We start from the raw sequence: 16,568 nt of genomic DNA, 5'->3' as shown, positions 1-16,568 counted from the left end.
GGATACTGCACCTTGCTCGTATTAGTAGTTCTGTGACAGTGTCGTGCCTCACGGTAATCAGTTGCAAAAATGTGCAAGTGTGACAAACCTTTTTTAAAGTTTAAAGAACCTGAACTTTTTTGCGGTAATTTTGCAGTAAATAAATTACACTCAGTTTTTTTAATTATTTAGTTTTTTACAGGGGACAGACCGTTTTACCAAAGAATTATAAACCTAGGCTGATTACTTCTGATCTTCTCATTTCATTGTGATTTGATTATGATTTCATTTTAACTCTTAAAAAGTAAACTATATTTTTGTAGTTTTGTAAGAAAGCTATGTTAAAAGCTGTGTTAAAATATGTTAATATGGGACAGACTCTTTCTATGATATCTCATTTTGTTTTGCTGACTGATTATAAAGAGTTACAGTGTTGAACATAATATTTGAAAATACATCTATGCTGATATTATGACTATTGTTATGATTTACTTAACTCGTTTAATAAATGTCTGTACATTTCTGTAAATGTCAGTCTGTAAATTGATGTTAGTCAATGACAATATCAGTTAAATTAATAAAAATAATAATTAGCATGTTATGGGACACTAAATAACAATAGTTTGATTATTTAATTGGTTTAATTATTTATTATTTCATTTATTATATCTTGTGGTAAAGTATGGGTATAGTGGACTGAGACACGTAAAAATAACAGGCAGAAATGCTGTTACCTAAATGATGTATGTAGGTATATCATCTAATAATATGAAAAGGTATTTTGAAGAAAACTTAATCTATGTTTAAGTTTTTACCAAAACATTACAAACATAGTTGTAAATGTAATGTTTATTATTATTATTATTATTATTATTATTATTTCTTTTTTTACAAGAAAAATTCACGCTGATTTAGTGATTTAGACTTTTCACTAAAGTAGTGATTGTGTTTCATTTTGGTGGACAGGTTTGTCTGTGAGATCTGAATAGTGCTATTGAAGCAATTGTTGAAAAAAACTATATTCAGAAATAAGTGAGTAGGTGGAGGAATTGTAATTAGCTAATATGTTGCGTAATATGGTGCATTTGTGATAAATGGACCAATAGAAATGCTTCAAAATGACTTTTTTTATATTGACTTCCATTTATAGTTAAGAAGTTTTTTTTCTCTTCTCCTGTAAAGTTGCCATTTGAAGATAGGAGGTTGTGCGAGACACAATATTGTTCTATGACCAAGAGATTTAGAGCACAACTCTTTATTTTCAGCATGTGGAAATATACATTTTTCTTCAGCAAACAGGGTGATTGTCCCCCTGCGGCAGTGTTTAGTAAATGTCTGATTGGTTATTACATCATTACCAGAAGCTCCTTTGAGGCCCCTGGCCAACATGTGGAAGGCCTCACTTGTGTAACCAATAATCTGCTTATCTGAGAAAGTAGTTTGAAACCATTGTTTCTGAGAACGGCTTCAGTTTGATCTCTTAGGTGTAAAATAGACCAGAACCTTTCCAGCCTGGAAAAAAATTACCACAAAGAAATGAAGTTATGAAGTGTTCGAAAAGGCTTTAGTAAAGGCCTTTAGGATGAGTTGCAACATGTAGAACATAAATCAACACCAAAGAAAGAAAGAAATATACTATTCCAGATCATTTCCAAGTAACTTTGAGTGTCTGAGTAACCTTAGCTTTCTTCAACTGCCAGCACTGGATAGAGTGACAGGAAAGCTCCTCAGTCATTCACCTACATTGCTGTGTAAATGTAGGACCACTGTTTTACAGCTCTCACACGCGATGTCTGAAGCTGTATATGTATGGCTTATGGTCAAATATACTCTTAGTGACATATTCAGTTTTTTTATTCACTGTGAGTAATACAGTAGAATATGTGCTGGGTACCATGTGCTCAAGGCGTGTTACTAACAGGTTGAGTCACTGTGACATTTTATACAAAGCTTTCAGACTCAATAGCTCAAGTGACAGCTCTGTTTGGGCAGATTTCAGACCCCGTTAGTTTTTATATGCTCTTATTTTTTATTTAAAACACATTATTTCTTTGTTTAGCTGTTTTTTGTTGTTGTTTTTGCACTTTTTGTATGTGCTGTGAATTTGGTCAAGTTACAAAAAAGTTTTTAAATGTTCCAGGTTTAAGTATTCAGTATTTTATTAGGGTTCTCTGTGAAGCACTATAACATAACTCTTAACAAATCTCATTTATTATCATGTTAAATTATTTAATAATAAAAATATTCATTTGTGTCAATTATGAAAACATGCTTACATTAAAATATTGATCTCTTTTAGGTTCTGGTCAGATAAAGGACAGTCAAGTATTATGAAGTTGACTGTTTTTTGTTTTTAAGTGTCTTCATGATGAACAAAACTTCTGTTTTTCAACTTCTAGATACACTGTTTGTTTAAACTCTCTAATCATCAGCACTGATATTCTCATTAGCAGAGTTATCAGAGTATCTCCGGTTCTCACACTGCTGTTTTCTCTCTCTAAGACTTTTCTTAGCATGAAGATTTTCTCTCAGATGAGGGACAGAGAGGCTTTGCTAAGAATTTAGTCTTTAATCTGAGACTTACACCTCAGTTTATCTTCTTTATCAGCTGGGGCTTATTCAGGAAGAATGGCAGTTTGTTTAACCTCTCCACGCTACGTTAACCCCTGTCAACCCCAGCTCGTCACCACACCTCAAAGATGTGAACATTTGGGGCTTTAAACAGGACTCCTAACCAAACCCCAAACTTCATAGTGCAAACTGGCGACCCCAACACGGTGAGTACAAGAAGTTGATACTTCGGTTCCAGTCACTGGAATTATAATGGAATTATACTGCTTTTATTGGTTAGTCTGGAGTGTCCTTTGTAGAGCACTTCGACATTAGGTATTCATTACAATGCTGAAATGTAATAATGCTAAAATATGTGTTGAAAGCATTGTGCAGTGTTCACAGCCATATTGTGGGAACATCATTCATTTTATTAGATAAATAGAAATGTTCTCAGAATTTTTCCTGAGTGATATTTGCTGTGATATTTTCAAAGGACATCAATTCCTTGCTGAACACATAAGCAGAAAGTTTACAGACACAGCTTTAAAGCTTTTCAATTTGAAATAATAGGTTTACTTCAAATTAGATCACTTGACATGATTTGCTTATCCTTTTTCCTAAAGGCCATTTGAAACCATGCGTTAATTACTTGGAATTTAGGTCAAGTAGTGCATTACTGGTCAGAGAGTTAATTAAGCAAGAAAAACTCTTAAGGTATTAATTCTGAAAGCGCTTTTACCAAGAAAAACGTGAATCGGAACAAATCAGCTATTTGATCTAAGCATGTGTTTGCTTTTGAATGCCAGCCTGTGTGTGTGTGAGTGTGTGTGTGTGTGTATCTACACTACTCTGCCAAAGTCTTAGGCCAGTGGGAATACAGTGAGATTAGATGTGTTTGAGTGAGTTAGTTTAAACATTTATTTCTCACGTTCTCCTCAAGAAAGCCTCGGACATACAGTTCCAGTCCAAGATCTAGTTTACCTGATCAGTCCGTCATTAAAGTAAATCAGGTCAGCTGCTGCTGGAACTGAAGAAATCTAAACAATGTCTGCAGTTCACAGAGAAGCTCAGCATTCAAACCTTACATTAGTCTAACTGTGCTCTTCTAACTGTCTTCTAATGGTTCTTCTAACTGTATTCTGCTGCATTCCTTTAACTGTGCTCTTCTGTTTTTATAACTGTGCTTTTTTCTAGCTGTGCTCTTCTGTTTTCTAACTACTATTCTATCTGTTTTTCTAGCTGTGCTCTTCTGTTTTTCTAACTGTGCTATTCTATCATGTTTTTCTAGCTGTGCTCTTCTGTTTTTCTAACTACTATTCTATCTGTTTTTCTAGCTGTGCTCTTCTGTTTTTTTACTGTGCTATTCTATCTGTTTTTTCTAGCTGTGCTCTTCTGTTTTTCTAACTACTATTCTATCTGTTTTTCTAGCTGTGCTCTTCTGTTTTTCTAACTGTGCTATTCTATCTGTTTTTCTAGCTGTGCTCTTCTGTTTTTCTAACTGTGCTATTCTAACTGTTTTTCTAACTGTGCTATTCTATCTGTTTTTCTAGCTGTGCTCTTCTGTTTTTCTAACTGTGCTATTCTATCTGTTTTTCTAGCTGTGCTCTTCTGTTTTTCTAACTGTGCTATTCTAACAGTTTTTCTAGCTGTGCTCTTCTACTTTTCTAACTGTGCTATTCTAACTGTTTTTTTTAGCTGTGCTCTTCTGTTTTTCTAACTGTGCTATTCTATCTGTTTTTCTAGCTGTGCTCTTCTACTTTTCTAACTGTGCTATTCTAACTGTTTTTTTAGCTGTGCTCTTCTATTTGTCTAACTGTGCTATTCTAACTGTTTTTTAACTGTGCTGTTCTGTTTTTCTAACTGTGCTATTCTATCTGTTTTTCTAGTTGTGCTCTTCTGTATTTTTACTGTGCTATTCTATCTGTTTTTCTAGCTGTGCTCTTCTGTTTTTCTAACTACTTTTCTATCTGTTTTTCTAGCTGTGCTCTTCTGTTTTGCTAGCTGTGCTATTCTAACTGTTTTTCTAGCTGTGCTCTTGTTTTCTAACTACTATTCTATCTGTTTTTCTAGCTGTGCTCTTCTGTATTTTTACTGTGCTATTCTATCTGTTTTTTTAGCTGTGCTCTTCTGTTTTTCTAACTGTGCTATTCTAACTGTTTTTCTAGCTGTGCTCTTCTATTTTCTAACTGTGCTATTCTATCTGTTTTTCTAGCTGTGCTCTTCTGTTTTCTAACTACTATTCTATCTGTTTTTCTAGCTGTGCTCTTCTGTATTTTTACTGTGCTATTCTATCTGTTTTTTTAGCTGTGCTCTTCTGTTTTTCTAACTGTGCTATTCTAACTGTTTTTCTAGCTGTGCTCTTCTATTTTCTAACTGTGCTATTCTATCTGTTTTTCTAGCTGTGCTCTTCTGTTTTTTAACTACTATTCTATCTGTTTTTCTAGCTGTGCTCTTCTGTTTTTCTAACTGTGCTATTCTAACTTTTTCTAGCTGTGCTATTCTGTTTTTCTAACTGTGCTATTCTAACTGTTTTTCTAGCTGTGCTCTTCTGTTTTCTAACTACTATTCTATCATGTTTTTCTAGCTGTGCTCTTCTGTTTTTTTACTGTGCTATTCTATCTGTTTTTCTAGCTGTGCTCTTCTGTTTTTCTAACTACTATTCTATCTGTTTTTCTAGCTGTGCTCTTCTGTTTTTCTAACTGTGCTATTCTATCTGTTTTTCTAGCTGTGCTCTTCTGTTTTTCTAACTGTGCTATTCTAACTGTTTTTCTAGCTGTGCTCTTCTGTTTTTCTAACTACTGTTCTATCTGTTTTTCTAGCTGTGCTCTTCTGTTTTTTAACTACTATTCTATCTGTTTTTCTAGCTATGCTCTTCTGTTTTTCTAACTGTGCTATTCTAACTTTTTCTAGCTGTGCTATTCTGTTTTTCTAACTGTGCTATTCTAACTGTTTTTCTAGCTGTGCTCTTCTGTTTTCTAACTACTATTCTATCATGTTTTTCTAGCTGTGCTCTTCTGTTTTTTTACTGTGCTATTCTATCTGTTTTTTCTAGCTGTGCTCTTCTGTTTTTCTAACTACTATTCTATCTGTTTTTCTAGCTGTGCTCTTCTGTTTTTCTAACTGTGCTATTCTATCTGTTTTTCTAGCTGTGCTCTTCTGTTTTTCTAACTGTGCTATTCTAACTGTTTTTCTAACTGTGCTATTCTATCTGTTTTTCTAGCTGTGCTCTTCTGTTTTTCTAACTGTGCTATTCTATCTGTTTTTCTAGCTGTGCTCTTCTGTTTTTCTAACTGTGCTATTCTAACTGTTTTTCTAGCTGTGCTCTTCTACTTTTCTAACTGTGCTATTCTAACTGTTTTTTTAGCTGTGCTCTTCTGTTTTTCTAACTGTGCTATTCTATCTGTTTTTCTAGCTGTGCTCTTCTACTTTTCTAACTGTGCTATTCTAACTGTTTTTTTAGCTGTGCTCTTCTATTTGTCTAACTGTGCTATTCTAACTGTTTTTTAACTGTGCTGTTCTGTTTTTCTGTGCTCTTCTAACCAACAATAATGAATATTTTTACTGATCAACAGCACAGTCTGTCTAGTTGTTACTATACAGTCTCAAAATTGTAATGTGGGCATGAAGATATGTTAAATTGGTAAAGAATCTTTGAACCTTGAAGGTTAAATTTTTGAGAGATATACATTAATGTTTATTTATGTTTATTTTCATGTTATATTGCCACAACCCTGAGATCAATCATTTTAAACCTGTCTATACACTACTCTATGTGTATATGTGTGTGTGTGTGTGTGTGTGTGTGAGGCAACATTCCTAACCCCTTCATGCAATCATATCTATAGAATGTTCCCACTAATACCCAAACCTCTTAATCAAACAGAAGCAATGTGCTTATGCGCTTACAGCTTTCCTCCTCCTAATCGCATCTACAGTCAGCGCTCTAATTGGTATTAGGAATTCTGAGCTTTAACTTGGACGGCTCCTTCCAGCTCACACAACTTAGCCACAATTGCCCGCATTTTATGAAGTGGAAAAAGAAGAGGCTTGGAGTAGTTTCTCTCTGAGAGCGTGCAGAGTGTTGTCATTCTTTCCCTTTTCCGATTAATTCCTTGAAGCCTGGCTATGATTTGAGTTCATCTCCTCTGAGTGATTTATATGAGTTCATTTAGTGTGACACTTAACTGGTTGTTGCATGGGGAGATGTTGTACACGCTTTACTGAGCTGCTGTCAGATGAAGGGATTGCGTGAGAAAGAGAGCGAGTTGGGCGAGAGAGAGAAAGAGAGGGGGTGTTGTGAGTGTGCACTATGGAAGAGGATGCCTTTGAAAGCAAACTGCCCTCAAGGTTAAAGCTACAGCGCTCATGGTTAATTAACCCATGCCGATTTAGCTAGATAATGTGCCGTGCCCTTAATGTCTTAAATAGATGAGCATTGGTTCACAGTAACTGTGCACCAAAGTAAAAAGTATGCACCAAACCTACTCCAGGAATTCTAAAATCTGGTGGATCTACTTTTGCTAGAATTATATATTTTAAAAAAATGCAATATCACAGTCCTAGAGCGATGGGTTCTTTCTTACTTTCCACTGTGTGGTCCTCTGAAGAACCACTCTCTTTTTGTAAATTAGATGTTTAAGCTTAAAGAACCTGGAAGTTTAAAGAACCTCCACATATTGTAAAGGCTCTAGGAAAAACCTTGAAATTGGTGTAGAAACCTTTACATTATTTTAAGGTCCTTACAACTTTCAAAAGGTTCTTCACACTCGTAGATCTCCTTTTCAGACTTTTTTAGCGACCCAAAGATTGTTTTCCTATAGAATCACTCGTAGAAACCTTTTGTGGCATTTCTTACACTGATCAGCCATAACAATAAAACCACTGGCATGTGCAGTGAATAACATTGATTATCAGGTTCCAGTGGCATTTGTTGAGGGGTGGGATCTACTTATTAGGCAGCAAGGGAACAGTCACTTCTTGAAGTTTGTGTTTCAAGCAGGAAAAATGGGCAAGCATAAGAATCTGAGCCACTTTGACAAGGGGCAAATGTAATGGCTAGATTACAGGGTCAGAACATCTGCTTCAAAACACCAGGCAGGTCTTGTGGGGTGTTACCGGTATGCAGTGGTCAGTGCCTACCAAAAATTGCTCCAAGGAAGGATAACCGGTGAACCAGGGACAGGGTCATGGGCACTTGACCCTGACTGGTGCAGAGTGAAGGCTAGCCCGTCTGGTTCAAACCAAAGAACTACTAAAGCACAAACTGCTGAAAAAAAGTTAGTGCTGCCTGTGTCCTGTGGAGTCCATACCTCAATGGGTCAGAGCTGTTTTGATGGCACAAGTGGGACCTTAGGTAGGTGGTTTTAATGTTATGGCTGATCGGTGTATAAACGACATAGCTTGGTTTAATTTGACACCTTGAATTCTGTAGGGATTTTTTTGCAATTTTTGCTGAATTTGCATCAAAAAGCTTGAAAGCCTTACCCAGCTGTAAATGCTAATTACAAAGAAATCAGATTTATACATTTATATAATATAATACTTAGTTTTAAACATTTCTAATTATTGTTTCTCTAATATCTAATCTAAATATTCCAGAAGTATTATTAGTACAACTAAAAATAAATATGAATATTGTTGTGGGACATTTATATCATTGATACTGATATTGATACTGATACACACTTTTAATACCAGAAAAGGTAGTGAAACCCTTTTTGGTGTTGGATTCTTTCTGCACTGTAATCCCACAAGTTGTTTTTACTTAAAATAATCAAGTCTGTTGTACATAAAACTGGATACATCCCACATATTACTCAAACCTTTATGAGTTAGGTAAACATTTGTGGTAATTTTATAGATGGCCCATGTGATCTATATGTCTATCTATCTCAACTTATTTGAGTAAAACTCCACCAGAACCTTGCCCACTGGCTCCTGGCATCATCTATTTGCATACTGGGTGTGTCTTCCACCCCGACTCACCATCCGGGTGTAATTGTTCCCCCCAGGCTACCTCTGCAATACAGTCATGTATAATGGTTGGCTGCCTCATACCAATATATACATATATTGTGTAAGAGTAAGTTAATATTTTCTGTACTGTTCAGTGGGACTTTACTCTGGCTGAGCAATGCAGGATTGTGCTGGCAGTGATTTTAGAATAGAATAGAATAATAATCAATTAAGACATGAATGAAACTTTATAACAATGCAAGCGTATTTTGCCTCCAGGTGAGATTTTGGGTAAAGGTAACTTAAGATATTTAATTAAAGTATTAAGACCGTATGAGTTATTCTAAACTAGTCTATTTGGACTGTTCTAATGTACAACATTTAGTGCTTTACATTCGTTCATCCTAAACCTATTCATTTGTTCAACACAGCTTCATTTATTTAAGACATATTACGCACTAAAGCGTATTACTCAGTAACTACAGGGACTTCTATACTAAGTGGCAGGGCTATTCTCTGGCAGTAGATGTTTGTAGTAACACGTTTGGCCCACCGGCAGTTAGGGGTTAAGGCAATGACTTGCCTCAAAGTTTTTAAGTTAGGTGAACTTATCCAGTTTTACAGTGTAGATGCACGGGTTTCTTCATAGTAGAGAAGCCATGCTAGAAGTGCATGCATTTAAGTGATCGAATAGTTCTTTGAGTCACAGTTCTATAAAGAAACATTGCCTACCACAAAAAACACTTGAAGAACCCTCTTATAGACAATAAATGACCTAACATTACACTCTTAAAATAAAGGTTCTACAAAGGGTTCTTTGATGCCATAGAAGTGCCATGTTTATAAAAGTGATATTTGAGTGTGAAGAACCTTTTGAAGGTTAAAATAAACAAGATTTCTACTAATTCAAGGTTTTTTTAAGGATCCTAAGGTGTTTTGTTAACTACAGCATCGCTCAAAGAACCTTTTATAGCACCTTTATTTTTAAGAGTGTGCTAAACACTCCCACATAAATATTTACTCTGAAGATTTAATCCAGACCGGTCCAAAACACATATTGACTAATTCCAAACATCTTCTACTAGAGAAAACCGAGGAGGGGCTGCTTGAATGTGAAGGGGGATCCTCTTTCAGCCGCCATGGCTAAAACTAATGGCCAGTTTTATTTAAGACGACGTTGAAAAAACAATGTTACCTCACCGTGTCAGAGAGCCTGATAGTGAGTCAGTTCTGCTTATGGGCTGATCTACTCATGCCTGGGTTTCAGGGTCTCGGGGATGGGTTGCTCTGGCCTGGCCGGCCTGGTTGAGGTAATTGGTGGGGCTTTTTGGGGGAGTGCTGATTAAAGATGGATGTAGGGAGTGGAGGCAGTGCTGGGTTAACCAAAAGCGACATGAAAGATGAAAGGCGGTGGTATTAATGCACTGCCCAGAGGAGAGCAGCCGGGCCTGGAGACGCTTGTTTTTCACCCTGTTTGTCACGCAAGTTTCCTGCCCCGCCCAGCTCGGACTCTACTAGGCACCTCCTACTAACCCTCCCTCTCTCCCTCCCTCTCTCTCTCTCTCTCTCTCTCTCTCTCTCTCTCTCTCTCACACACACACATATACATGCATACTTGATTCAGTGCTGCTCACTCCTGCTCATGCTGTCTCATTTTTTTGTCTTAATTAAATTAAAAAATATATATTTTTGCATCTATCTATCTATCTATCTATCTATCTATCTATCTATCTATCTATCTATCTATCTATCTGTCTGTCTGTCTGTCTGTCTGTCTCTCTAGCCATCTTATTTTCCTCTGCTTTGTGCTGTTTGTGTGTCCTTGCCTCTTCTCTGAGAGTGTATGTCTTATGACGAGCAGAAAGTGATTTTTATCGCCTCTCTATCTGCAATCTGCCAATAAACACCGCTGCCAGTTTTAAAGGGCTTTAGGTGCTGCTAATTAATTGATGAGGATGAAAACACTTTAACCTGACTTACATTCCAGCCTCCTCCAGCTGGTCGCTGGTTAGGAGCTCACATCAGACACATCCCAAACAGCTCACATTTTCAACATAATCTTTAGCTGATCTCAAAAGTCATTTAAAATTGCCCAGTATACTACACGTATACCATTAAAAGATCCTTACAACAGTGAAAAGTCACTATTTTAATACCTGTATTTTTGAGCAGCATGGTGTTAAATGCTATGTTTTACCGTAAACGCTAATAAACACATAGAACTTGAAGAAATGTTAGGATACATGCAAAGTTTCTTTGGGGAAAGTAGCAGTTTTTGTTATTTTTATTTTTGTGTAGTACTTAAACTACTAATACTATTATTACTTTTTAAATTATAATAAAAAAATCACAAAAATCATCTTTATTCTGACTTCACATTACATATGGATTTACTGCTTTAAGAAAATAATATAATTAATAATAGTAATAGTAATATAATTTATTGTTGAGTTAAGAGCAAGTAGTTAATAAACATAGAAAAAAGATTGTATGTATAATTATTTATTATTTATAATATTTTGTATATATTTTTTATTTTGTATTTAATGTAACATTTTTCATAAGAAGCATAAATCTGTCATTTATCATGTTGTGGTTGTTCAGCTAGCAAGCTATTGTAAAAATAACTGCCAAAGGATGACATAATACTTGTGCCACTCTTTCTTTTGCAAAATTGTTGTAGTTAAGTTCATAAAATAGTAAAAATTAATTGAATAGTAAAATGTATTTTGCAGTTGTGAAATGTATATTGTTGTAAATGTTTATTTGTTTATTCGGGGATGCTATTGTTAAAAACTCATATTTCTAGAATTTTTGAGTCACATTTGAGTTAGAAGCAGGGTGTGTAAGTGTTGTGTAATGTAGTGTGAGAGCTGCTTTTGCCGAAAGCTGTTTTTGCACCAATGTTTTTGCTTCCTGTTTTTTTTGTTTTAGAGAAAACATTTTTCTTTTCTTCTGTATATTTAAAGTAATTTGATATTACATTGCAGTTGCAGTTTATACATCATACAAATAACTGCCTGTATGTCACATTTATTATACATGAATATGTTAACATAAATAATCAGATATAAAATTTACATCATTAAAAAATCTGAGATTACACTTTCCTTTCCAGAATATTCTTAAAAAAAAACACATTAGAAGCAAAAGCTCTTCTGGTGCATAGCTCTTTATTAATGTGATGAAGTTTAGAGATAAAACATCCATGATGTATAATAAATCTGTACATGTTTTTGTCTAAATGTTTTACAGGAAAATCTTGAAAACAGTAAAACATCAGAATGTAAAGAGCATAAAGATTAAAGATTATTTACATAACCATCTTCTGATCATTTCAGAAATAGATATTTTGCAATAATGTGCTTTAATCGTTACAAGTGCATGTGCTCTCCACAACTTTATTTATTTAAATTCGCTCTACTGAAAATGTCCCAGGTATTATGGAAGTTTATTTACACATGATTTTTTTTTTCAGCTGTACAGATTTAGCTCATAACAATCAATGAAGTTAGGTTTGACCCAGTACTTTAGATGTAAGATTTGGAAACTGCATGTGTAATATTTCAATGCATGTGTAGTAATAAATCTTTATCAAATGAATTAACGAAATCAATCTGTTTAATCATTTGGAAGGAAAATGTCTGCATGTTATGTGTGGTCATTATTATAAATGTTGAAACAGCAGAGATTTCTTTTTGCTGCATTATTAATGGTTACTATTCCATAAATGTGCTTAAATCGTATCTTGCCATTTCCCTGTCAGACACATGCATCAATCACCTGCTTCAAACCCAAGAATCATTAAATGAATCGATCACTGGTTATCTATAATGTTGATTATTTGCATTGCCTGTGTGTTCACATTCAGCAGTAAGTGCTTAACTTCATAAGGTGAAGCTAAAGGAAGGGTTCTCTAAAGCCTTTAAACCCCCCCTAGCATCAGTACGACTTCATTTTGTGGTTGAAGAACAAATATAAATGTAGAAATAGATTGTTTATGTTTTGTTTTAACATTAGTGATTAATATATTTTGTTTATTTATGTATGTATTTTTCTTTTTTTGCTAGTCTTTAGTTACTGACACATTTATGTCAAATAAATGACCCTCGCTGACCCTCACGCTCAGACTCATACCGTGTCTCTGGATAGCTTCAGGTCAGGGCACAGGAGCGTGGCTTAAATTCTGGTTGAACTTGTCATTATTGGTCATTAATCGTTTGACCTGTATCCCAGTGCAGGCCTTACTGGTCACTGACTCCACAACCTGCGTGAGTTTGTCTGGAATTTATCATTTGCTCAGGTCAGAGCTTGTGCGGTCACATGTTAAAGATAACGGGGAATACCAATAATCAACTCGGAGCGCCACATTTGCGAGCTTGATTTCACGTCTGGTCAACAATCGTTCAAGCATTCTTGTGTTTTTGGAAATGGTCTGGACAATTTTCCGAATGATTTCCTTTCCTCTGAACTTTTTGGGGCCTGCGTTCTCTTAGTGAAGCAGCCTGGTCTGACTTTCCTTATATGCACTGCATCTGTGTGTATACTGTGTGTATGTTTATATTAAACACCACTGTTCATACAGTCACTTCTTATCTATTTGCAAATTAGATTGATATGAAGTTACCATTTCCTAGATACAGTCTTATGCAAAAGTTTTGGCACCCCTTGATAAACTACTTGTTTGGTTGATTTTCTAGGGCAAATAAGTTCACATCCTCTATAGTTACACACTTCTGCACCTTATAAAGCATAATTACAGAGTATTTGCCCATTTTAAGATATTGCTAATATGTGTTTTGTGAAAAGGTATTGGCACATTAAATATATTAGGTTAGATTAATCCGATATTTTCTAATATTAAAATAATTAAAAAAAACAATTGAAAAAGATGGAAATGTATCATTATTTGTACTGTATAATATAAAATGAGAGGCGATAATAGCACCATATAGATTATGTACAAGTTAAGAAAATACATACATTTTTATATTTTAGATTTCTATATTTTTTAGTGTACTTTTGGTGTACTTTTACTGTGTCCCAAACTTTTGCACAAAACTATATAAGATTGAGTTATGACCGTATCTTTCTATCCTCAGTTCATATTTAAGGAGAACATTCGAAAAATTTATTAATTTTGCAAATATATTCTTAAATGACACAAATGTGCCTGGTGTGTGATTTCGAGAATTTTGTGACTAGTTTTAGTCACATACCTCTTCTAAAACAACCTAGCTTTAGATCTCATCCCATACAGAGATTTAAGGTACATTTATATTGTCTTGACCTTATTTAGTTGACCTTATCTTAGTTCTTCAGACTTATGGTAACCTGTCAGCATCTGTTTTCCAGTTTGAGTGACCAGATCCTACATCTACGCGTATGCCTATCCGAACGACATCTCCGAGTCATTAGTTAATGTCAGTAGTCTCTGCTCTGTGGTTTTAGGGCCGGTGTGTTAGGGTCCGAGTGAGGTATGGAAGTTGTCAGGTTCCATTTCCTCAGTGTGGCCTTTGCTTTTTGTGTGGGGTCACTGAGCTCTTTCATTTCCCCCAACTGAACCTGAGGCGCTCTCTCCTACGGAGAGGGGGTACGGCGACCAGCGGAAAGCACTCATTATTCACCCGAAAATCTCTTTACCTAGCCGGCTCCAGCTGGCTGTAGGTGAGAAAGTCATTAGACTATTGATTTTTCCATTAGGAGCTGATTAAGATAAGATCACTGCTAAATCAGGGGAACGGTTTTACCTTTTTTAAGGTTTTTTTTTGCTCTGATGTGTTTGATGAGTTTTTGACAAATTGGGAAACTTGGAATGGTTTTGTTTTGCTAGGTAAGAAACAGGTTCATACATTTTATATTTGAAGGATATATGGCTCTGTTTATTTGGAGAGAAGATGAAAAATTTAAATATGAAAATGCAGTTTTATGCAAATGTTTGGGCACCTCTGTTTAAATTACACAATTCAGTTCTCTACAGGAAACAAACTTAAATATAAAAAAACACATTTCTGATTTTATAAATATCATACTGACACTGTCTTGCTTAAAAAAACTTGACTATTTGACATAATTTGAAATTACATTTGTGTCAGTGTTTTTCCTTCTCCTGTAAAGTTGCCGTTTTGCAGGGCTGCAGCAATGTCCATTACTTGCACATGCCAAATATAATGTATGGTTTGTTTTGGGAGCATGTTAAATTAAGCAGTTAAATAGTAACTATGCTTTAGAATGCACAGAAGTGTGTCTGTAGATGATGCAAACTTACAAAATCAACAACACTTAACCCCGGTCCAGTGTGAAACTGAGCTTAAATGTATTTGAGGTTAAATCTACAGTGCTATTTATTTGTTCTGCACTCTACACAAGGGTTCTTGACTAAAAGTAGTCCTAGTTTCTTGAACCCTTGGTATTTGGTGTTATACAGAACTGTCAATTTAAATGTTCTATAAATAACCATGTATAGAAACTTTGAAATTTTTATTTAAATTTTATATTCCTTATATTTCCTTAATTTATTTAATCAGACATAGATCCATTCAATCAATCAAGTGGTTCTTTGAGTTATCGTAGTTCTATACAGTATTACTGCTTTTACTGAAGAGCCTTTGTTTGTGTGATCAGGCAAGAAACCAAGTTCCTTTACTTGTGGGGTAAGTTTCTAAAAGTAGTAATTCACTAATATATATAAATATTCATATTAACAAAAAACACTCCTGCTTCATTACAGTTTTGTGTTGAGAGAGAATGAGAGCACAATACTTCTGTGGATGTCTTCTTGTGTTTGTCAATCAATCCAGCATCATTCTAGCTGAACATTATTTGGATCAGCTGCAGAAGAAGCTGAAGATGAATCAGGTCTGTTGTTCATTGAACTGAGGAGACAAATGACGTGAAACATATTTTTGTAAGTTGTTACGAGACACAAGTATTTTTCTTCACTCTGAAATACATTCTGTTCACATTCTATATTTGTACACAAATACATGTGAATGTTTGGGTTCTCTAACAATTTTGCAGAGAAAAACATTTTATGAGGTGAAGGACGATCAGTTCGTTCTTTAAATGATAAAAAAAGTCTTAAAGCCTTTACTAAAAAAAAACATGAAGAGTTTTTATGAGTGTAGTATGTAATGATAATAGTAATACTACTACTAATAATAATATTAATAAATTTGGGTTGTTTGACTACATGATAGTGTTACATAGAAAATAAAATGTTCTATAAAGAATCATCTACAAGAACCACCTACACCTTTGTCTGAAGAACCATATAACCAAGCATAGAACATTTAACCTTAAAATCGATTAATTTAGTTATCATGGTTCTAAAGAACCTGCGATGAACCTAATTGCTAATTACTCTATGTTTATTTTTACAGTGGCATATCAAGGTTTGAGCTCCACAGGTCAAATTGTACAGAAAGCATTCACACTTTTTTTTGCATGTTCCCTAAATATATAAACATATATATATATATATATATATATATATATATATATATATATATATATATAGTTTTCAGTTAACAGCATGGCTACGTAAAGCATATATTGTGAATACACAGTGCAGCATGTATGCCTAAATAAACATCATTTATAATTTATTATTTAAAGTATTAGCAAACTTTTACCACTGCTTTCTTATTTTTCACTTAAAACATTTCCTACATTTCAAAAGAGGTCCACATATCTTTGAAAATGAAGTCTGTTTATTTAATTCAAAAGAGGTTATAAAGATAAATTGTTTAAGAATTATACAGTTATTATGTTATTACAAATGTCATACAATAAAAATATAAAAATGTGGCTTTTTGTAAACATGTAAAGCTCTCACTACAGAATTCCCAATGGACTCCTAGATCATTACAGTAGTAGTTGTAGTTAGTGCTGATAATATCTAGGACATTTGAGTGCGCTCCTCTGTTAATCATGCTGCCCTTCCCCTCCAGGGGCTGCATCTGATCTGCTAGATGAGCTGAGTAATGAACCTGGCCACATTACCTAAGAGACCAATTACTGCCAAAGGAGGCAAAAGGAGAGTGTATTGTAATTCAATAGATCTGCCAGTAGAGGGCATC

This window comes from Salminus brasiliensis, chromosome 4 (assembly GCF_030463535.1).
Source record: "Salminus brasiliensis chromosome 4, fSalBra1.hap2, whole genome shotgun sequence".
NCBI classification, from domain to species: Eukaryota; Metazoa; Chordata; class Actinopteri; order Characiformes; family Bryconidae; genus Salminus; species Salminus brasiliensis.
Note: the sequence above shows the minus strand (reverse complement) of the source record.